This window comes from Camelus bactrianus, chromosome 10 (assembly GCF_048773025.1).
Source record: "Camelus bactrianus isolate YW-2024 breed Bactrian camel chromosome 10, ASM4877302v1, whole genome shotgun sequence".
NCBI classification, from domain to species: domain Eukaryota; kingdom Metazoa; phylum Chordata; class Mammalia; order Artiodactyla; family Camelidae; genus Camelus; species Camelus bactrianus.
In genome coordinates this window covers 35,661,747-35,683,930 of record NC_133548.1, presented here as the reverse complement: position 1 = coordinate 35,683,930, position 22,184 = coordinate 35,661,747, and the positions used below count along the sequence as shown (strand labels likewise).

Here is a 22,184-nt window from a genome sequence, read left to right as displayed (position 1 = left end):
GAGTTGCAGAAAGGTGCACTCAGAAAGGAGATGCTATGCCAGGCTGCAGGGGCTGGAGCAAGGCGAGGGGCTAACTTCGATGGTGTAGGGTGCCGCAGAGAAGGCTGCAGTGAGAGGCTGCTGTCTTGGCGGGGGCCAGGGCTGGGATGAAGGTGTTTGCAGTAGTTGCTGCGGGGGCTGCAGGAGTGTTTGAGGGAGGCCTCCCACCCATGGCTGACTCTGAGATTACCTGGGATGCTTCAAAAAGTTCAGGCTCCTGGGCTCTGTCCATGGAGAATTCGATTCCTAGATCTGAGAGGGAAGCAGTCAGGATGTTTACTTCACCCTCCAGTGGTGCTGATACTCAGAGATGGAGGCTTTGCCGTCGGCTCTGGCTACTCAGTGTGGTCCTGTGACCAACGGCATCAACATCACCTGGACATTTGTTAAAAAACAAGAGTTTCAGGCCCCACCCCCACCCCAGACCTACTGATTCAGACTCTGCACTTCAACAAGATCCCCAGATGAATCATATGCACATCAGATTCTGAGAAGTGCTGAGGCAGGAAACAGTTCCCAGTAAAGGGGAAGTATCAGGACACAGAGAGGCCTAGATGGGTGTGTGCAGGTTGGCAGAGCTTCACAGGGGATTCTGATCTTTCCTTGTGCCCAAGATGTTGACATCAGGGTGGTGGGCCTGGGTGGGGAGGCCCCAGCTCAGTAAACGTCAGCCGTATCCATCAGGTGCTCAGACCAAAAACCTTGACGCCACCCTTGATTCCTCTCTTTCTCTCACGCATCAGCAAATCCTATGGTCTCATTTTGAAAACACACCGAGAACCCGACCTCGTCACATCATCTCCACTGCTACCTCCCTGGCTGGAGCCACCATCTTCTCTCCCCTGGGTTACTGTGAACCGTCCTCCCCGCTTCTGCTCTTGCCAGCACCTTCTGCGCATGGCAGCCAGGGCCCTTCTGGTAGAACGCTCAGCAGACCGAGCCACCCTGCGCTCCTTGCTCTGGCTTCTGGCTCACCTGGGGAAAAGCCCAGGTCCCTGCGAGGGTCATCAGGCTCCACCTGAGCTCCCTGCACCCCGCCTCCCTGCCTGCCCTCCTGCCTCCCTCCTGCTCGCTCATTCTGGCCTCCTTGGTTTTCAGCCAGCCCAGTGCTTGTGCTTCTGCCTCGGGACCTATCCTCTTGCCTTGCCTTCCACCTGGAGCGCTTTCCCTTCGCATCCTCACCCCCTCACCTCCTTCAGGCCTGGATGCAGACAGCATCATCTCAGGTTGCACCCTTACGTCCCCTTCCCCTCTTTCAGGCTTTCCTGTTTTCTCCCTGGTGTTGAACACCATTGAACTGTATTTTATTTCTTGTTGATTGTCTCTCTTCCCCAATAGAATATAAACTCCAGGAGGGCAGGGCTTTTGTCTCTTTTACCCATTGTTCTGTGCTTGGAACCTCGAACAAGTCCTGGTATTTAGTAGGTGCTAAATATATAATTATCTAGAGAATGGAAAAGGAGGCCAGAATTCAAGACCTGGGTCAGATGCTGGCACCACACCTTTGAGCCTGTGACTGGCTGACCCCATCCTCTTTGCCGCACGTGGGAACACCATCCCTCCTCCACGCCTGGAGCAGTGAAAGGAGGCAGAGGCAGTGCTGGGAGGGCCCCGAGTCCTCTAGTCAGGAGGTGGGGGGCAAACCCTAGTCAGGGCAGGGTCTCACCTGTGGTGATCACCACCCAGGTCTAGATGAAGCACTTCACATCCTGGCCCTTCCATCCCTCCAGACTCTCCCTTCACTCTGCATCAGCCTAACCACCACCCACAACCAGAGCTCAGACACTGAGAAACAATTTTGGAAAGCCAGGATGCACAAGCTTTTAGGATGGTGACTTTGCAGGGACATTGAGTTCCCAGGCCCACTGGGTCCAGCCTGATGCCCACGTCTGACTTCCCTTGAGACTCTGTTTCTCCCGAAGGCCAACCAGATTCTTTTTTTCCCTCTCCCTCCCTGTCTCTTTCCCTTCCCTTCCCTTCCCCTCCCATTGTCCACTTTCGTCTGTCAGCTGTGTTTGTGGGAAGTTCTAGGCATTAGTTACTGGCTTGCAACACGAACTCTTCCCTTCAAAGCCTAGGGTGATTTTGTCCCAAATCCCCCTGGTCAAAGCCTCAGTCATGTGTTTGGTAGAAAGCTCGTGGGCCTTGGGGCCAGCCCCCACTTCCTGGCTATACGATCTTGGCAATATGCCCTGGAGCCCCATTCTCTCCTAAGGGTGAGGCCTCTTGAGCCAGAAGGCCTGTATTCAAATCCCAGGCCCACCACTTCCTAGCTGTGTGACCTTGGACAAGTTCCCTAACCTGTCTGTGCCTCAAGAGAAGGATATTAATAGCACCTGACTCTTAGGGAAGTCGGGAGGATTGAATGTGTTACACACTCAGCCCAGAACCTGAAACATAATAAGTGCTTAATTATCGTGGCTTCCATTAACTTCTTTTTAACAGCACTTGGCTCTAGAAGAGCCACACCCTCACCTGTTCACCACCCGCTTCCTTTTCTCAGCTACTGACTCTCCCTTCAAATACCTCTCTAGGGGTCACCTCACCTACTTGGCCCTAGAGGCCCCTCCTTCCAGATTCTGTCTCCTAGGGACCAGATTTCAGGGATGTCACCCTGGGAGATCAGCCTGGATTCTGTCTTGGTTCTGCTGTGAACCTGCTGTGTATCATCGGCAGGTCATAGCCCTCTCTGAGCCTCAGTCCTCCCATCTGTTGTAATGGGCCACTCGCCTCTGCTCTGCCTCCCTCCCCAGGTGTTGTGGGGGATGAGAGAGATGGATGATGAAAGTTGCACCTGCAGGTGGAGAGGAAGAGAGGGCCATCGACATCAGGCTCTTGTCGGGAGCCAAGCATGGGGACCTGAGATGCTGACAAGTGTGCCAGTGTGGTGGCGGCTGGTGGGCAAGGGTCACACATCACAGCTCAGGGGATTGAACCATCTCATCTGTACAGGGGATGCCCAGGCCCAGGAAGCAGTGGCAGCAGGGGCCAGACAGACCCCCAGAACTGCTGGAGCCTGGGGGCTTAGACCTGGGGCTCCGTTTGTGGCCAGTGGGCAGTACCCATTCTGAGGCTGGGCTGCCCCGCCAGGCTGACGCCAGGGTGGGTGGGGACGAACTAATATTAGCTAGGTCAGCCCCAGACAGCTGAGTGCAGGGGGCCTTAGGAGCCAGCCTCCCTGTGCCCAGGATCTGATGCAGCTTCGGCCCGGGCTACGGCAGTCAGAGGAAGCTTCCTCAAGCCTGTGCAGAGCCTCTGGTGGCCTGCCCACCCTGGCTCAACACAGATCCTCCCCTGCCAGCTCAGCAGCCCTGCTCTTGCTTTACTTTGGCTCCTGCCCATGAGCCCCTGGCCCACTTCCCGTGATGTGCCCCACCTCACCTCCTTCCTTCCCATCCACAGCGCAGGAAGGGACTTCTCTCCCTACACCCCGACTTTACACATAAGGACAGTCTGCATAGTTCCCCTGCCAGGGGCTGCTGTTAGCACTCATTCATTCATTCATTCATTTATTCAACAAATATTTATTGAGCACCTACATACTAGGTGGCAGGCACTGCTCTAGAAGGTAGGAGTAGAGCAAAGAACAAAATAGTCAAAGATCCCCGTCCTCAAGATGTTTACATTCTTGGGCAGGCAGAATAAAAAAAAAAACCGTACAGACACATGGACTGTATCGTGGTTGGATGATGAGAAGTGTTATGGAGATGCACAGTGGTGGGGAAGGCCCAGGAGGTGCTGGAGGTGGCAGCTTAACTCGTGGCAGGGAAGGCCGCCCTGAGCAGGTGATATTTCAGCAGACTTGCAGGAGATGAGGGAGGGAGACGTGGCATCTGGGGAACAGAGCAAATGGGACATGCAAGAGCCCTGAGCAGGTGTGTATCTGACGTTCAAGGCCCAGAGCGAGGCCAGTGTCCAGGACTGGGCTCAGAGAGCCAGGGGACAGCGGAAGGTCAGAAAGAGCAGAGCAGAGCCTCTCCCCATCGCCCCCCTGGGCTCCTGACAGTGGGGTCTTGCCCCGGGCTCCCTGGGTGTGCCCACCCAGCACTTGGCCATGCTCATGTCTGTGCTGCTGTCCCTTCCCCCTCATGACCACAGGGGCTGCACCGTCTGCACCTCCGGGAAGCTGGGCCTCAGGCCGGGGGCTCCTGCCTCACCATAATGGGGGACCTCTGTTCTTTCCCTAAAGGCCAGCTGCACCCAGGAGGAGATGCTCGGACTACTCAGGGCTGCCACCAGGCTGGGGTGGGGGTGAGCTATTCTCTGAGGGGGTTGTGGGGCTGGAAGGAAGTTGGTGAGGGAGCCAGAGGTGAGGGGCCCTTCCAACCAAAGGTCCTGTTTCCAGGCAGTTCCCCTTGGCAGAGCCCTCGCGGGTTGCTCACCTGGCTCGGGCTCCAGGTGTGCTGAGAGGAGATGGTTGGCGTAGTAGTGACAGTCAGCTGGAGCCAGACCACCTGGGTCCAAACCTGGCTCTGCTGGTTGTGAGCTGTGCGACCCCTGTAAGCCTCGGGGCCTCGGCCACTTCAGCTGGAAGGGGGGATAACAAGCATCCCCTCTTTAAGAGGTGGCAATGAGAACCCAGTGAGAGGTGCCCCAGCGGGCCCATGGCGCTGCACCCCTCACAGCACAGGTGCGAAGTTAGGCACTGGGATCAGTCTCAGTGTTTGGCACCAGGGACGTCTTCCTAGGCTGCTCTGCAGACACTGGCTCACCCACCTGGGGGCTTCAGAGAACATGAACCTGGTGTCTACAAGGGGGTTGCTGTAACCAGGGAGGCTTCAGTGATTCCCTGGGGACCTTCTCTGCCCCTGCAGGTGGTAGAGCAGGGAAGTGTGACTCCCCTGGGCCTTGTCACCAGGACAAGACTGAATATACTTCAAGACCACAGCCTCCTGCCAGGGCCACCATCTTACCACTGAGAGATGAATGCTTTATGCTCAACCTCAGGGGATCTCTGAGCAGCTGCAAGGAACATGGTCACCTGCTGGGTTACCTGGAGGTAAACCAGAGCCCCGGGCTGAGGGCTTGGCTCTCAGAAGCCCACGTGGCTGTCATCTGCGGAGGGCCAGCCCTGGGCAGTGTGCTTCTGCTCATGTTTCTTAACTTGGCCCCTGACCAGCCCACACCCCTGGAGCATAGTCCTTGTCTCTCTGGCCCTCAGTCTCCTCTTCAATCGAGTGTGCGTAATGGCATCACCTGTTTCTCAAGGATACTGGGAGAATCCACTCAGACCAGAGGCAGAAAGGGAGGGAGAGGGAGAACATACGGTTCAGAGCAAGGCTGTGTGTGGGAGGAGACCAGATCCTAAGGGCAGGGGGCGTGTGACAGGGGGGACAGGGTAGAGGCGAGAGCACAGGCCTTGGACCTGGTCGGGCTTGGGTTTTGGTGGTCCCTGTGTTGGTGTAGGCTCAGGCAGGCACCTGGCTGAGCTGTTTCCTCTGGGGTGAAATGGGGAGGAGTCTCAGAGGGGCAGAGCCCCAGCACAGAGCCTGGAACACGGGAGGTGCTTACGAGGGATTGGAGCTGGCTGCCTGGGGCACATTGAACCTGGTCCTGGGTTCAGATTCCTCAGGGGAGCTGGTATAAGGAGGCCCTGGCTGAGCCACAGAGACAGAGAGACAGGCCATAGAAGCCTCGTGTGGTGACATCACAGCCCTGAGGGCACAAACCACTGTCACCAGTGATGTATTTAGTGGCACAAAGATCAGAAATGCCAGGCACTGGCTTCCCTTCCAGGCAGCAGGAATCATGTCTCCCGAGGCCTGGCTGTCACCAAGATTTTTTTCCTGACTGGCAGCCCAGGGATCTGAGTAAAAGCCTCGGAGTAAGAAATCACTGTGGTTTGTACTGACTTGTCGAGTCTTTCCATGTCCATGTCTCTTTCCAGACCCTCCTGTGATATCCATGGAAATCCCGTCCATCCTGTCTTCCAGAATGCCCACCCTTGGCCTCCAGGCACACCATCCATTCCCCCAGCATGCCCTAGTTCCCCTGCCTCCTGCCTTTGCCAATTCTGTTCCCTCCACCAAGAATGCCTTTCTTCCATCTCTGTATATCTGAAACAGATCCATCCTTCAAGACCAACTTTGAGCTGACTGGAGCCTTTCCTGATCCCTCTCCTGAAGAGCCTGCTCTCCCAGGAAACTTTTCTTGCCCTTGATCCAGCTGCCCTGTTGGGATAACACGTCTCCCCAACTCAGCTGCCTCTTAGAGGACAAGGACCAGCTTAATAAATAATAGCACCTGTTACATAATGTGGAATCAATAAATCTTTGCTAAAGCAATGTACCTCACAACAACCCTATGAGATAGAAGGATTAGATATTATCCCCATTTTACTGATGAAGGAAAAAATGGCCGAGTCTTCTTGGGGAAACTGAGAAAGTACACTAGAGCAGTGCCAGTGTTCCTTCCTGTGCTATTATGTTTTGGTCAAGAATGAGGTGGTTGGATGGGCAGATGGGTGATGGACAAGTGGATGAAAGAATGGATAAAAAGGTAGATACATGGATGGATATGGATGAATGGATGGGAGGAAGGGTGTATGGAGGGATACTCAGCTGGGTGGGTAGCTCGGTGGATGGGTGAACAAATGGATAGATGTGAAGGAAGATGGATAAATTTCTAGTCTCTTGGCTTCAAGGCAGAAGAGGAAGTCCTACCTTTCATGAAATGGAAACATCCTAGAGACAGGACTTGGAAGTTGAGGACTTCAGGGTGAAAGGAGCACCCAGCCCATGTCGGGGTTTGCCAGATATGAGGGGTGATTGGTTTGTGGAGTGAGGGAGCTGGGAACTGGGGGCAGGGACTGGCCTGGGGGACAGGTGAGAGGCTTTGATGGAGCAGACCCAGGTCAGGCTGGAAAGAAGTTGCAGGCAGAGCCATGTGACTGGGAGAACCTCAGGGCCTGGGGTTTTCCCGGACTCCCTGCGGCCACTGGAGGGCAGACAGTGAGTAGGGGATTGGCCTCTGAACCTAAGGCCGTGCTGAGCATACCTGTGCTTTCAGTGTTGTTGGGGAGGCCACCCTTCCTCATGTCCCCAGCCTTGGCTAGCAAGCCTTTCTGATTGCTCTGGCAAGATGTGCTCAAGGGGGCAGTGCAGCTCTGCTGGCTGAGGAGGGGGCCCTCCTGAGGTCCCGGATGATCCCAGCTCAGGTATATTGAGATCCATCATCACCCAACTGCTTTTTCCCATCCATCTCCAGTCTTTAGACATGAGCTACTAGGCTTTTGTTCTAATTGCCTAGCAAGGACCAGTAAAGGGACCACGGACATGGGTGGCCAAGAGTTGAACTTGGCAGGGCCTGAAGACTTAGATGCAGCTAGCCTGGAGCAGATTCCTTAGCTGGAGCTAAGGCTCTCCATTTGCACAAGTCACAGCGCTGAGCTCTCCAAGCCCTGCTCTAGTGTTCCCCAGCACCAGGCTGCACCCCCCACTGGCCTTGGCGATCTCCCTGGGAAACCAAGTCCCAATGAGAGTGTCTGGTGTGCCGCTAACTGCTCATTACAGTCACGGCTGCAGCTAAGTATAGCTCCAGTACACTCAAGACCAAGACAGCAAGGGAGAGTCTTTCCACAAAATAGCTCCACATGCAAACACACAGACATCTGCACATGCATGCTCCCCACACTCATGCACGCCGATGGACTCAGACACTCCTGGACCCATACTCCCACCATAACAAACATTCATTCATTCACTCGGGCATTCATTCAATCAATGTTTGTTGAGGGGCTAGGAGAGTGGTTAAGAGCATGTGTTCTGGAGTCAGACAAAGCTGGGTTTCGAATTCTTACTCGATCACCTCCCAGATATATGATCACAGACAACTTACTTCACCTCTGCGAGCCTCCGTTTCTTTCTTTGTAAAATTGAGAATGGTAACCACATTGTGGACCTCACCATAGGTATCCTCACCCTCACCATTGAATTATTACTATGTGCCTAGCTCTGTGCTGGGAGCTTTATTAAAAGCTATAATTTCTGGAAGTGGTTGTGAAAAGTGGTGCCTGATGTATAACATTCAGTGAATGAAGTGTTTGATGATCGATGAATGAACAAATGAATGAAAGCTGCATCCATGGATGGTCTATGGCCTTGGGGCTTTCTTTCCTCAGCAGGAACCCACCCCCACTTGTCTCTGGTCCAGGCTGTGTCTCTGGTGGGATCTAGATGTTCTCGTGGGTAACACGGGGATCCTAGAAGGGGAGCTGGAGGGTGTGTGAGCCACCTCTCATTTTGCAAATGGGGAAACGACAGCACTGTGGGAGCAGGCAGCAGGCATCGTTAGGCCAGACGGCTGGCAGTGGTGGCCAGGGACCAGAGTTACCACCCTCAGCCAGCCTAGCACAGCGGCCTAGCACAGTGGATGGTACCTTGTCCAGCCCTGACCCCTGAGCCCCTGAGCCCCTGAGCCTGTTCAGGCCACAGGCCCAGTCCGGGCTTGGACAGGCACAGAAGTCATGCATCCCCAGTCAGAACCCTGGCTGGGCTGTAGGGCAGGCTGGGGCCTCTGGCTGGCACTAGACAGGGCTCCATCTGCTGGAGAAGGGGCTGGAATTCTGTTCAGTCTGAGTAGGAAACAATCTTCAGGATTTGAAAGTGCTGTCACCATTCCTCACCTTTGAATAGGCCGGCAGCTAAAGTTCCTGGGCTCTCTCCTCCCATCGCACCTCCTCAAAAAGAAAGTGACATTTCCTGGTGCTTTTTTAAGCCCAGGCTGGCTGGCCCGGCCTGGGTGTGGGGCAGGGAGGGGGCAGGCGGCGCTGGGAGCCACACAGCCCAAGTCTCTCCTCACCTTGAGTAATCTCAAGGCTCTGGGAATAGACGTGGTCTCATCTCCTCGTCATGTGTCCCAGATTCCGGTTCGGATGCCCAGATTCCAAATTCTACACTCCAGTGCCCTCATGCAGGTTTCGAATTCCACATTCCCGGTCTAGTTCTCCCCGCCGGGGCAGGACTCAACAGGGCTGTTGAGTTCTACGAGGAGAGCCTTCAGCTGGCCAGCCAGCTGGGAGGGGAGGCTGTGCCTGGTCTCTTTGAAAAGGAACTCTGGTGCCCTTGTGCTCACTCTCCTCAGTCATTCACATTTATGGCCAGTGGAGATGTAGGTCTCTGTGCCCATTGCCAGGGTAACACACAAGCTCTGTGGATGATGAGCTGATGAGAACACAGCTGGATGATGAGGGACTGCATCCTTGGCCACGTTAGTCAGAGATTCATTAGAGATAATCTTTTCATCAGCGTGAATGTCCATCTTCAGTCAGTATGGCCAGTGCCGGTGTAAACACAAGACTGAAACCAACGATTGTGTCCAGTGCAGGGTAGAGGACGATGCTATATGCTATATCGTGAACCAGTGGTTGTGTGCACTGCCCGTGCAGATGAGAGAAAGTGGGCACCAGGGGAAGGGGTCACTTCTTAAGGAGTAAACTTTGTTGTGCCCATTGTATAGATAGACTGGTTGAGAGATGCAGACACAGGGTGTGTAGCTGTGTCTTGCTTAGCTGTGCCTCTGGTTCCCAAGGAAGGGGTGCCTCTTTCCCCACTAGTGTGAGGTGTGGCTGAGCTGAGTGAAGGGCCAGCCCTGCTCCTCAGATCCAACCACTTCATGGGCCTTACATGCTCAGGGGGAAGAGAGACAAGCATTAGACATGATACTAAGCAAACTGGATGGTGTGAAGGGCCAACAGTCGTCCAACTGGATACTTAGAATAGGTGAGTGTTATTGTTTGTACATTTTGTCTCAGTAAAGCTGGGGAAAAGTTAGTGTTTGAAGATGACACGTGCTATTTGGCGAAAGTAGAGTAAAAGCAAATCAGATGAGTGTGGGGTGCTGGCGGAGACCAGGCCTCGGAGAAGGTGAGGGAATGAGCTGTGGGGATACTGGGAGGGGCACTTCAGGCAGAGGAAAGGGCAGGCTTGTGTCTGGCATATGTAAGGAGCATGTTTGAGGAGGCGGTGTGGCTGAAACAAGCGAAGGGGGACAGTGGTGGAGAAGAGACTAGAGGGTGATGGAGGACCCTGGATTTTCCTCTGAGAGAAATGTGGGGCCAGGGCAGGGTTTTTAGCAGAGAAATGACACAATCAGATTTACATTTTAAAAGGATCATCTGGCTGCTGTGTTGAAAATAGTCCTAGAGCACCAGGAATATCAGAAGCCAAGAGACCAGTTAAGACGCTCTTCCTGTAATCCAGGGGGAGCTGATGATGGCTGGGACTGGTTGGTAATGATGGTGGTGGAAAGTGGTCAGTTTCTGGATTTATTTCAAGTGGAGCAAAAAGGATTTCCCTCCAATTAAATGTGAGATGTGACAGAAAGAGAGGTGTTAAGGATGACACCAAGGTTTTTGGCAAGAATGTCCTAGAAGGATAGAGTTGCCATCTCCTGTGATGGAGTTGGTACATCTCCTGCAGTGGAGGTGGTACAAGAGCTCAACTGATGTGCTGAGTTGGAGAGACAGCTGGTAGACCTCCACCATGGAAACTCTAAGGAGTTGCATACTGGAGTCCTGAGTTCAGAAGGACTATGCTCCAAGTAAACATTTGGGAGCATGCTGTCAATGGTATTTGAATAGGTGATGGTGTTTAAGCCTTCAAACCAGATGAATCACTGAGAGAATGAGTGTAGATGGAGAAGAGGACCAAGCACCGCACTGCGGGGCACCCCAAGAGTTAGAAGCTGGGGACAAGGTGGCAAGGGACGTCAAGAAGGAGAAGCCAGTGAGGTGGGAGGAAAAATCAAGAGACCGTAGGGCCCTAGAAAGTATGACAAAAAGGAGGGAGTTAGTTGTCTCAGATGCTGCTGATGGTCAAGGATCGTGAAGACTGGGAATTGTTCCTGCTCTTTCTGCCTAGAATGCTCTGTCTTGCACCCTGTATTTCCCTAGTGATTTTTACCTATCTTTCCAACTTCTGCATATTTGTCATTTCCTACTGGGAGCCACTCCAACCCCAAGATGTGTTCTTAAAGGCCCATTGAATGCCATGTGCGTCGTCCCCGAAGCCCTCATTCCCTCGTATAGGTACATATTTGCTTGTCTGGCTATTTGATAAATGTCAGTCTCTCCTGCCAGCAGCTCTGACTGTTTTTGCTCATGCTGTACTCAGTGCCTTTCACAGGCCTGGAATAAGACATAAAGATTTGTTGGAAGGAGCGCAGGTGGGCAGTCAACCATGGTCCCACCTGGGCTGTGTCCACTGCCCTCCCTGAGCTGTCCCTCTTGGGGCCATCTTTTTATTCCTCTCCCCAAGCACACACACACACACACACACACACACACACACGCATACCCACTGGAAGTCAGGACCCTTGACTCCATGAAAAAGCACAAGTGGGAACTGGGGGAAAATGTCTCAGTGGCTTCCTAGTGAACACTTCATTGAGCTTGGAGCCTCAGTTTTCTCATCTGCCAAATGGGGACAATTAAGACTGTCCTGCTGATGGCCCAGCTGTTGTGCATGCATGCCTGTGTGTGTGTGTGTGTGTGTGTGTATGAGTGGGTGGTGCTCATATGGGATTCAAAATGTGAAGATGTGTTGTCAACTGTAGGCAGCTGTGCCCATGTCATCATAATGGGAAGATGAATGTCCTCCTCCCAAGGTTACTCAGATGGATGTAAAAGAAATGTATAAACAGAAGCCCTATAGCATGGTGGTTTTCGAGTCAGAGAGATCCGGTTTCAAATTCTGTCACCTCCGAGCTATGTGGGTTTTGGTATTTTTGCACATGTCTTAACCACTCTGAACATCAATTTTCTTACCTGTAAAATGGACGTATCTACAAAAACCTTGCGGAGATTTTTAAAGATAAATGAGAACGTGTTTGCAGTGGTAATTGTTATTTATAACAGAGGTCGTCGAGGCTCAAAAAAGCAAATTACTTCTGCCTCGTGAGGTTTGAAAAGGGCAAAGTGCACAATCGGTGTAGCTGCACCCAGTGAGTGCTGAACAAAACTTGGATCTGACACGGGTGGGGGAGCTGACAAGAAAGGGAGTGTGGACGGAAGCCGGAGGACGCTTGGCCCACAGGAGGGACGACTCAGGGTGGGTCCTGAGGCCCATCTGCAGGTGTGGGCAGGGTCGTCACAAGGAGGAAGAGGAGCAGGTATATTCTGGTGGCCCCAGGGGGAGGAACTGGGATCACCAGGAGAAAGAGGTGGGGAGGTTGACTTACATAAGAAATAAATGCATGTCTCAAGAGCTGTCCAAAGACAGAACGTGGTCTCAGGAGCTCCCCATCATTGGTGGTCACCCGCGAGACATCTGCTCAGGGTGACTGCAGAGGGGATGACTGAACTGCCCTCACATGGAGTGCCTTCCTACTCGCTTCTTGATCTGGGAGTCTCAGTCATGTGTTTCTCATTCCAACCTATGGCAAAAAGGTTGGAGGCCCTTGAGACATACATACAACAGAATCCTTAGAAATAAAGAAGAAAAGGAAAGAAAAAGTAAGCGTCGTATAATGAAGGGAAGAAATAGCGATACCCTAAACCCAGGTAAAAGATGAGTCCAGAATTGAGCACCAAATTTAGCTGCGCTCCCGGGCAGTCAGAGCAAAAGAGGAAATGTGAAGGTTTCCATAAGTCATCGTTTACTGACAGAAAAGTAGATAAGCATACCGGGAGACAGATAGACCCAGTTCTAAGTCTTGAATGAACTAGAAGGGAAATTTCCCAAGTGGAGGACTGGTATTTCTCCGAGTTTAAGATGCTAATGGGAGAGAGTGTTTAATGTCTGTTTTCCAAGAGGGACTCTCAGGTCACAGGAGTGGGTGAGGAGTTGGCTCCTGCTGCGACCTTCTGAAGTCCTGACACCCAGCCTTCCTGGCCTGTGGGACCATAGGGGACGCTCTGGGACAGCACAGCCCCACTCCCCTACGGCACCTGGGCTTGCTGTACCTCCCTGGGGCTGGGTAAGGTTGAAATGAAGCTGGAGCAGCCATGTCCATTTCATGGGGCACAGCCAGGCCCCCTTGCACAGGACATCTTGCCTGGCTGCCTGAGGGGCCTGTCATGCAGGGCTTTGAAGCAGATAGGACCAGTCCTGCCACTGAGAACCTCTAAGACCTTGGGCAAGAGTCTTCTCTTCTTAAACCTTCTTTAAACCTCAGACTCATCATCTGACAAGCAGTGATAAGAGCAGAACTTACCTCCCTGGGCTAATGTGAGGTTTAAATGAGACGATGCTCCAATAGCCCAGGAAGCAGGACCTGCTCAGGACCAGAAGCTGCCGTCATCAGCCTTCCTCTTGTTACCAGAGTTAGGCCAGGAAGCCAGGAGCTCATCGTGTGACCTTGGCTGTCCTTTCCCATCAGGCCCCATTTCCTCCCAGCCCCGAGGATGGGGCTCACTTGGAAGACCCCATGGAAGTGGGCATGTTACGTCACCAACACCCCGAGGAGCGTAGCCCTCGCCAGCTGGAGGCCGCAGTGCGGGGTCGGGGACATGGCCTCACCTTGGGCTGCAGCCACGGGAAGCAGGCTCTGAGGGCCATGCCGTTGGCTCTCACGAAGCTCTCATCTGCTCCTGGTTTACTGTTTGCAGGCAGGTGGTAGCAACAGGAGCAGAAAAAATTAGAGAAGAAAAATGAAAGTTAAACACATTTCTCCCTTTAGCTGTTGCTGCTCCTTGAATCACTCCCCCACCCCCAATAATTTGGGTGGAAAAAACCCAAAACTGCTGTGTTTGGATTTTTCTGGAGGGAAGCCTTGGCCCAGCTCCTGGAATACCAGTGTGCAAGGGAACTGGCAGTCTTGGGGTTTCTCCCTGCCCTAGAATTGCACCCTGGATCTGGGGAGGCCCCAGACACCTGGCCTTTGCCCCAGACCCTTCAATAGTGCCTTACTACCTGGAGTATATTGCTATTATTGTCCTCATTTGAAGAATGCTGAGACTGAGCCTCCAAAAAGTTACTTGCCTGCAGTCTTACAGCCGGAGCAGAGCTGGGATTTGAACTCAGGTCTCTGAAGTCAAGTCCAGGGCTCTTCTCCTTCTGCCGTGCGGCCTGCCCTCAGCCCCTAATGTGGTCTCAGGCTGATGAGGTCCGTTATGCATCAGAGCTGCCTTGAGGCACTTGGGTCTCATCTGGCCTCATGGATCCCCGTGCCGGGATGGTGCTGGCGTCATCAGAGCCAGCGAGGGCACAAATTAAAGGTAAACTTCTAGCTGCACTCACAACTACTGTGTGAGGTCAAGGACTCTGCGTTTGTATCTCTTCCAGGACACTGGCCTCCGCCGGCTCCTGGCTCCTTTGTGTCCCACCAAACTCCATCAGGGCGGGCTTCTTACTCCCCGCTTTCCCTTCCGCCCTCCCAGGGGGGTTGGGTTAGGCCCCAGCCAAGTTCTCCTTGCTGTTAAATCCGGAGACTCCTCCCCGGCCCCATCCCACTGGGTCTCCCGAGGGCTGTCCCTCAGGAAACACTCCTTTTCTTGTCCTCAGGGACCAGGCCTTCCCAGGAGCGTAGACCCATCGCACTCAGGTCACATGGGCTGAGTGGGGGCCCAGGGTGGCTCTCTGAAGGACAGGGGTGCTGTTTTGTGATGGGGGACCCGTCTGCCTCAGTCTCCCAGGGGCCTCCAGCTCAGTGGTTCCCAATCCTTGGCTGTTTTCCATCTAAGATGCTCTGGACCTGAGGCTGCTGCTGTGATGGGACAGGGCCAGGCGGGAGTGCCCACCAAGGCCAGAGGTTTGTGGGGACTGAAGCAATGCATTCGAACACCGCCTTTTTACTTTCTCTGTGTTGTTCCATCTTGTCATACAACCACCCAGGGGCACCCCCTCCCAGTCCGGGAATAAAGGTTCAGAAAGGGGTGGTGTCCAAGGTCACCTGCTGAGCTGGGCCCCAAACTCAGGTGGTCTGACCTCGAGGTCTGGCCATTTCTGGTCCAGCTGCTGCCTTCTGTGACAAGAGGGACTTGTGCTGCTTTTGACCTGGGATCTAGGAGGCAGGCAGACGGGACCTGGAGAGCAGAGAGGCCTGGGAGGGCGTTTTAAAATGAGCAGAAGCTCAGAGGCCATGATGATGAAAGCCTGGCGCTAGAGCCCAGAACTGATGGTTCAGGAGAACCTGGCTCCCCTCTGCTCCTCTCTGAGAGCTCTATGACCTTGGGCAGGTCCTGTCTCTCACGCTGCCTCCATTTCCCCACCCCTGCCACAAAGGGCGGCTTTGGGGCCAAACACCTCTGAGGGCCCTCTGTCTTGCCTTGCTGGGTTTCTGATGACTGTGTTTTCCTAAGTCCAAGGTACCATCGACTCAGCATCCCATGAGCTAAATAATAGCATGTTGGGGATTCGGGGGAAAAAATACTATTTTAAGGATGTGTATATTTTATGACATACTTTCATTTCCAAAATGTGTATCTTGGGATGAAAGCAAAGGGGAACCTCGGCCACCTCAAAACTTGCCAGCCTCGCTGTTGAGGCAGCCCTTTCTGGGTGTGACCTGAGTCCAGAATCATGAGACTGAATTCAGTGCGGTAGGTGGTAGTCCCGCTGGACGTCTGGGCTCCCTGAGGCCTGGGCAGGGCCTTTTCTGGCCTTGGTTCCCCCACTTCCTGGGCTGGATCCCGGGACTGAGGGGACAGCGCAGTGGGACGAGGGGATTCTGATCTGGGCACAGCCGTGCCTCCCTGGGCTTGTGCAGTGGCCTTTCCCCACCTGCGCCCTGTCCATCCTCTTTCTCTCAGTCAGAGACAGTCCCAGGGAAAGGGGAAGCCCCTCCCCCCGGCTGGCGTGTGCGAAAGTGTCATGGTCTCCACTCACAGAACACATGTCCAGAGCGCCCAGCCAGACCCTGATTCCCCTAGGAGGTGCCCACACCCCACCGCCACACACACATCAGATACATGTTCTTATACACACACACATCACACCCCATGCATGTCCTTGTACACACACAGACACTTTTGCCACCTATCTGAACTACACACTCCACACACAGCGACCATTTACACGCGCCTCCTGCACGTGCTTGGAGTCAGGTCACATAAATGGATGACACAACTTCGCCATGTACATTCCTGTTCCACGCTGACACGCCACTTCTCCCCCTCCCCAGCACTCCCCCAGCACACAGACTTTCCACACACCATGTTCTCTGCACACACTTTCACACCCTCCCGCTCACACCCTCCATGTAGCACCGTGGGAAGCACCTCCCACCCACTGCTCCCTGAGCTGGGTGCCAGGAGGGGAGGATTAGTGAGAAGGAAGGGGGTGGGGCGGGGGGCCTGGATGCTGGACCGAGTGCTCAGGACCCAGCCAGGCCTCTGAGGGTTACTGGTGAAGGCATTTATCAGTGGACCAAAAAAGGGCCTAAATCCCAAAGACCCTCCCCCTGGCCCTGCCTCATAGCCCTCAACCAGCCCAGCACACTGTGGGCATGCCCAGCCCAAGGAAGTCCAGACTAGTCTAATTCAGTTTCCAAACTCAACTCGACTGACAATTTATTTAGGCCAATTGGCCATCCCGCCTGCTCTGCATCACTGACTCCACATGGATTAACTCAAACGCTGCACACCCCCGCTGGGCAGATTTAATTAGGCAGAAAAACTGACCTGAAGCCTCTAGGGGCTTGGGGTATGGACACCAGCCAGGGCTCCCCTGATTAGCCCCACTGCCTGCAGCCTTGCCCGGTCTCAGAATCCTCAGAAGGGACCAAGTTCAGCCCTCACTGCACCAATGATGAAACTGAAGCCCAGAGAGAGGAAGTGACCTGCCAAGGTCACACAGTGAGTGAGTGGTCAGACCAGAAGGGTGGTCCCTGCACCACATTACAACCATTGCCTTGCTCCCGGAACGCCAAACTGCAAGAACGCAGAGCCCCACGGAGAACTGCTGAACAGTTCCAAAAGGCAAGCACAATTTTCTAAAGATGACTGTGATATAAATAATTTATAATGAAAGTCATAGCACATATTGGTCATTTTAATAGATAGTAAATTGCCTTTCTGATTTATGGTTTCAGGGGGTGGGGTTATGATAAAAATAACTTGGTGATTTATAAAACATCTTCTTAAGTCAACAGATCGTTAGTAGGTTTGTCTGACTTTACAGCCAACAGTCTCACCATCCTGGTTACCATAGAAATGGGATGCCTCGCTCTGTTGCCATGGCTACTGCTTTCTAGAACACAATTGGTGGGTCTCTCGCAGTTTGTGATTCTGGAAAAAAAGAAAAGAGAGAGAAAGAAAAGCCAGAACTACCAGTTTGGGTTTATGCTGCATTATTAGGCAATCTCACCTGTGTTGTCTTGAAATTTCACAGGGTGGCCTCTGAGGTGTGGCCAGGCTGGGTGACAGTTGGTCCTGGGCTGCTGGGCAAGCTCCCTTTGTGCCTCCCATCAGACTAAAAGCCCAGGAGGGCCAGCCTCCCAGCTGGCCTGTGTCCTGGGCTGGGGGCACAGCTGCTGTTGGGGTGGGCTTGGGAGAGGAGACAGGGTCTGGCAGGTGGCAGGAAGTCTGGATGCCATGGGTGATGGGCAGGTCTAGGGACGGGAAATCCAGGAGCTGGCACTGTCTGGGCAGGGAGGCAGGCTGAGGGCATCAGGGAAGGCTGAAGAGGCTGAGGCAAGGCAGACTAGGGCTGCTGTACTGTGGGAGAGACAGACACTGAGTCAGTTACACCCCACGTGGGTGAGGTGGGCAGAGGAGGGGCCTGCTGTGCAGTGATGCCTGGGGCCAGGGTAGAGGGCGTGCTGTGTGGTGACCATGACTGCATCCTCCATGGCTCTGAGTGTATATGCACAGTACTTTGGGGATTGGGGGGCGGTGCTGTAGCGGTGTGCGCCTCATGGCCTGGCACCTGGGTGTTTATGCTTGGTGTGCAGTGATGTGTTTCAATATGCTCATGCACCCCTGTGTCTTCTGTCTGTGTGGTCAGGACACTGGGCTGGGCTGCAGTTTATGCAGCCACATGCCACAGTGCATGTGCTTAGGTAACGGGTAGGATGCATACTCTGGGGAGCTGTGTGTGTCTGTGATGTGGGTGACTGTCCTCTGGGTGGCTGGGGATTGGAAGACTGACAGCTCACATAAGGGGCAGCCCCTGGCCCTTGCCTGCAGCCGCTACAGTCCTGGGAGTGACAGCCCAGGGTTGCTGCAGAGACGGCTTCCAAGTCTCCCTGCCCTGGGCCTGCCAAGCAGAGGTTCCCTCCCTGCCAGGGGTCAGCTGATCCCAGGAACTCCCCATCCTCATGCACCTACCCGCTCCCTCTGGCTGAACTCCCTGAACAAGTTGAGTTCATCTCTCAGCCTGTCCTCTCTGAGTCTGCCAGGTAGGGATGCAGGGTAGGCCATCCAGGGCAGCTGGCGGCATTGATTCCCCGAGCAAGGTGGGGCAGCCTTCCTGCCCCTGGGGCTGCTATTGCCCCAGGCGCCAGCAAGTCCTGGGCAATGAGGCCCAAGAACATTTCAGGCTCCAGCCTGTGGATCCAGGTACCCTGGCTCCTCTCTGACTAGGGATGGGCACAACCTGCCCTCAGGGAGTCTGGGCTATGGGTGCCAATCTCCAAGATGGAGCCATCCGGACAGGGCCGGCTCACCAGTGCGTAGAGCTGTGCTTTTAGCCCGGAGAGCTTTGGCACCTCGGGTGGTGGACAGAGCTTAGATTCTGGAGCCGGATAAACTTAGGTCCAATTCTCAGCTTCATCTCTAGCCTTAAACTTTTCCATACTTGGGTCTCCATTTGGGCACAATGGGGTGTGACCACCTGTCCCACCAAGTCTGTGGGAGGATTAAAGGCGCACAGTAGGTGTGCCTTGGGCGGCTTCTCCTCTCTCCTTCCTGCCCTCAGCTTCCCTGAGGATGGACAGGAGGGCTCTGGGGACTCACAGGGCTGTGAGCTCTTGCTTTGGCAGTGCACTGGGGCCGACCTGCTAGTCTCTAGCTTAGGAGAAAGGGGCAGTCTACAAGTCAGGGGCACCTTCCTCCACAGCCCTCCTCAGGGCCCACGTGGACCTGGATGCTGCTGGGACTCTGCCTGTGACAAATGACCAGGTGCCAATGGCAGAATCCAGGAAGGCAGGCGCCCAGGGAGCCGAAACAGGGCAGGGGGGCCTGTCTTCCACCTCCCTGGCTCCGCCTGGGGAGAGGTCCTGGTAGCTCTGGGCCTGGCTACTGCTGGCCACTCACCAACCCTCACTCCTTGGTCTCTGGGGCCCAGAGAGGAAAGAATCTGGTCAGAATGGCTATTGATCTCTGAAAACCAAGTATTTTTTCCTACCCTAATTTTATAAGACACGACCTCTTTCTGGGCCTTAGTTTTCCCATCAGGACCCGTCCTGTGAGAGGAGCAAATGGGACAAAGGCTCTGAGGACCTCTGGGGGGACCTGGGAGGGAGTGAGAGGGCTCCTGGGACACCAGTGCCCTCTCTGGGCTGTTCTCACGAGCCTCCCCAAGCACTAATGAGCTGGCATTGGGAGACAGGCTCGCTGCCTCCTTGGGGAGTGAATTTAGAGACTCCTTAGAGGGTCCCTTCATTTGCTGCCTCCTAAGGGCCTCAGCTGCCAAGAGGAAGCCTCACCAGGAAAGTTGTCCCAGGAGAAGGGCTACTTAGTGGGGCACTGATGGATGAATGGGTCTTTCCACATGGAGATCACTCTGGGGGAAGGAACAGCAGATGCAAAAACATGGAGATGGGGGTCAGAAATGGCAGGGCCTGTGGCAAGAATGTTGGGTGCATGTAGGGAGAGGACCCTGGGAAGTCAGTGAGTCCAGGGCACGGGGAGCCTCACACGATGGGCTGAGGAATCAGGGCTTTTCTCTGTGGGCAGCATGGCCAGGTGGCTGGGCAGAGAGCTGGGATTCCAATGGTTGGTTGCTGTGTGGTGGCTGTACTGGTGGCCAAGATTGAAGCCTAAAACCTGCTGCCTTTGGTGGCAATGGCTCTGTTGAGAGAGGGTCCCATGTGAGCAGAGGGGACAGAGGATGGCTGTTGGGGTTTTAGAAGCAGTATGCCACGGCTGATGGGGCAGGGGGAAGGGGTGCCTCCTGCCTTCCACTATTGGCCAGGACTGGGTGCCCAGGGATGCAGCGGGCCCTGCCTCTTGGCGTCCCTCAGACACTCACAACGTGCGTGTTCCTCCCCGTTCCCAGAAAGGCCAGGGGTGGAGCATGCAAGACCTGCCCCCTGAGAGTCTGGGCTGTGAATTCCAAGCTCTAAGACAGGACCTCCTGAGGGACTCTGGGGATGTGTTCTTAGCTCCAAGAGCTTTGGCAACTCTGGTGATGGAAAGAGCTCTGGAGGTAGGTAAACCTGGGTCAGAGCTGGTGACCTCTTCCAGTTGCTTCCACTTTGCTTTCCGGGTCTACTTCTGTGGTAACCCAGGTCAGCACAGACCCTTAAAGAACTGTTTATGGAGTCAGAAGACCTGACTTAAGTCCTTACTCTGCTCCCACCTTGTCCAAACCCCACCCACTTCACAGGGCTGAGGGGGCTCACCTTTCCAGCCCACTACACTGTACTTGCTCGTGTGCATGTCCTTTACCTTTGGCTGGGCAGAGGGATCCCTGGGGGCTGAGATGAGGTCTTATTCCACTCTATGCTTGGCATAACCTGGTGTCTGGTGAGGAACGGAAGGAAGAAAGAATGAACGGATGGATGGATGGGTGGGTGGGCGGGTGGGTGGATGGATGGGCTGGTGGAAGGAAGGGAGAAAGGAGGAAGGATGGACGGGTGATGGATGGGGGCCAAAAGGAGGGATGGGCAAGTGGAAGGAAGGACAGACAGGGGTCACACTTGATAGTAGTCTAAGATAAAGGTTTTGAATACTGCACGATGCTCTAAAACCAGCAGGAGGTTTAGCATGCCAGAATGAGTGGCTTGGGTGGCTCTCTTCCTGTTTCTGGGCCCCAGACTTCCCATCTGTAGCTCATAGTGTCTTGGACCATATAATCTCTAAAGGCTGCTCTTACTCTGACATCCTGAAACAGTGACTTTGTCCCTTCTCCTTTTCTCTCCCCTTCCCCCAACCCAGAACGTGACATTGGAAGGCCCACATAGTTCTTGGTTTCTAAATCTGTGCCCAGTTGGGTGCCAGGTCCCACGGCCATGGTTAACCCGGACAGGGCTGTTCTAATGGATTTCCAGTGTTGCCCCGCCACCACCAGCAGGTGGGGAGGTGCAGCAACACAAACTAAAGAAATTGCTAGAAACAGCATGGCTGCCTCTTGTTGCAGATACGGGGGCAGGGTTTGGGGGGGCTTGGCACTCCTCGAAGTTTTCTGTGAAGGCAGCTCTGGAGAATGAACTTGCCACCCATTCCAGACTGTAGCCCAGAGCTGCCTCCAGGGAGAAGGACTTGCTCCAGCCATGGTCTGTCTTAACAGGCTGGGAGAAGAGGGGCCCAGAGGGGAGGGGAGCAGCAGGAACATGACCAGCTGGGCCCCTGGAGGAGACCCCCTGGGACCCAACTGTAGGCTGTGAGGAGAGACCTTGCCTGAAATTCATTCTTTGCAGGAGGGTTTGAAACTCAGACAGCTGTTTGATTCTCTTTCCTTGGGTACGCATGTCTCCTGGGGGCTAGGGAAGCCAAGGGGATCATCAGAGAAGGCCACCAAACCAAACCAAAGGGTCTCCTGAACCTTCCTCCAGGGAAGCACGGGGCCAGAGCAGGCAGTTCTGGACAGGCTACATTATCCTGGCCATTCCTTCCTCACTGGGGAGGGAGGGTCTGAAAGGAGCAGGCACCCACATATATTTGGAAAGCCATAGCCTCCAGCAGTTTCTTCCTCCCTCCCACTCATACCCCTACCCTGGGGCAGCAGCAGCCAGAGAGAAGCAGGCCCTCTGAGGAGCCTCTGAGGACCTCTCCTCCTGATGCCTGAATCTGCAATACAGTATCTCTAACAAATGACTGTTTAGCCTCTATTTTGACATCTCCAAGATGGGGAACTCACTTCCGCGTTGGTGGGGTGAGTTCCTAGGAAATAGAGAAAAGGAAGTAAAAAAGTTGTCTGAGGCCCAGGGGCAGATATACCTTTTGCAATTCCACAAAGTATAGAACATGAAAGAGGCCACTTGAATGAGGTACAGATCCATGAAGAAGAGGGTGAATAGACTGGCGTTGTAACTGGGGAAAGATGGGAGATGTGGCCTTTGAGGGGCCTAGTTCCACCATCATAGCCCCCTTTCCTTTCTTTGCC

At 54.1% G+C, this 22,184-nt stretch overlaps 1 protein-coding gene across 2 annotated transcripts in view; it reads left to right on the top strand.

Moving 5' to 3' along the window:
* KCNC1 (potassium voltage-gated channel subfamily C member 1) overlaps positions 1–22,184 on the top strand; it is a 42,805-nt gene that overhangs the window by 8,586 nt on the left and 12,035 nt on the right. The gene's annotated exons all lie outside the window — the stretch shown is intronic.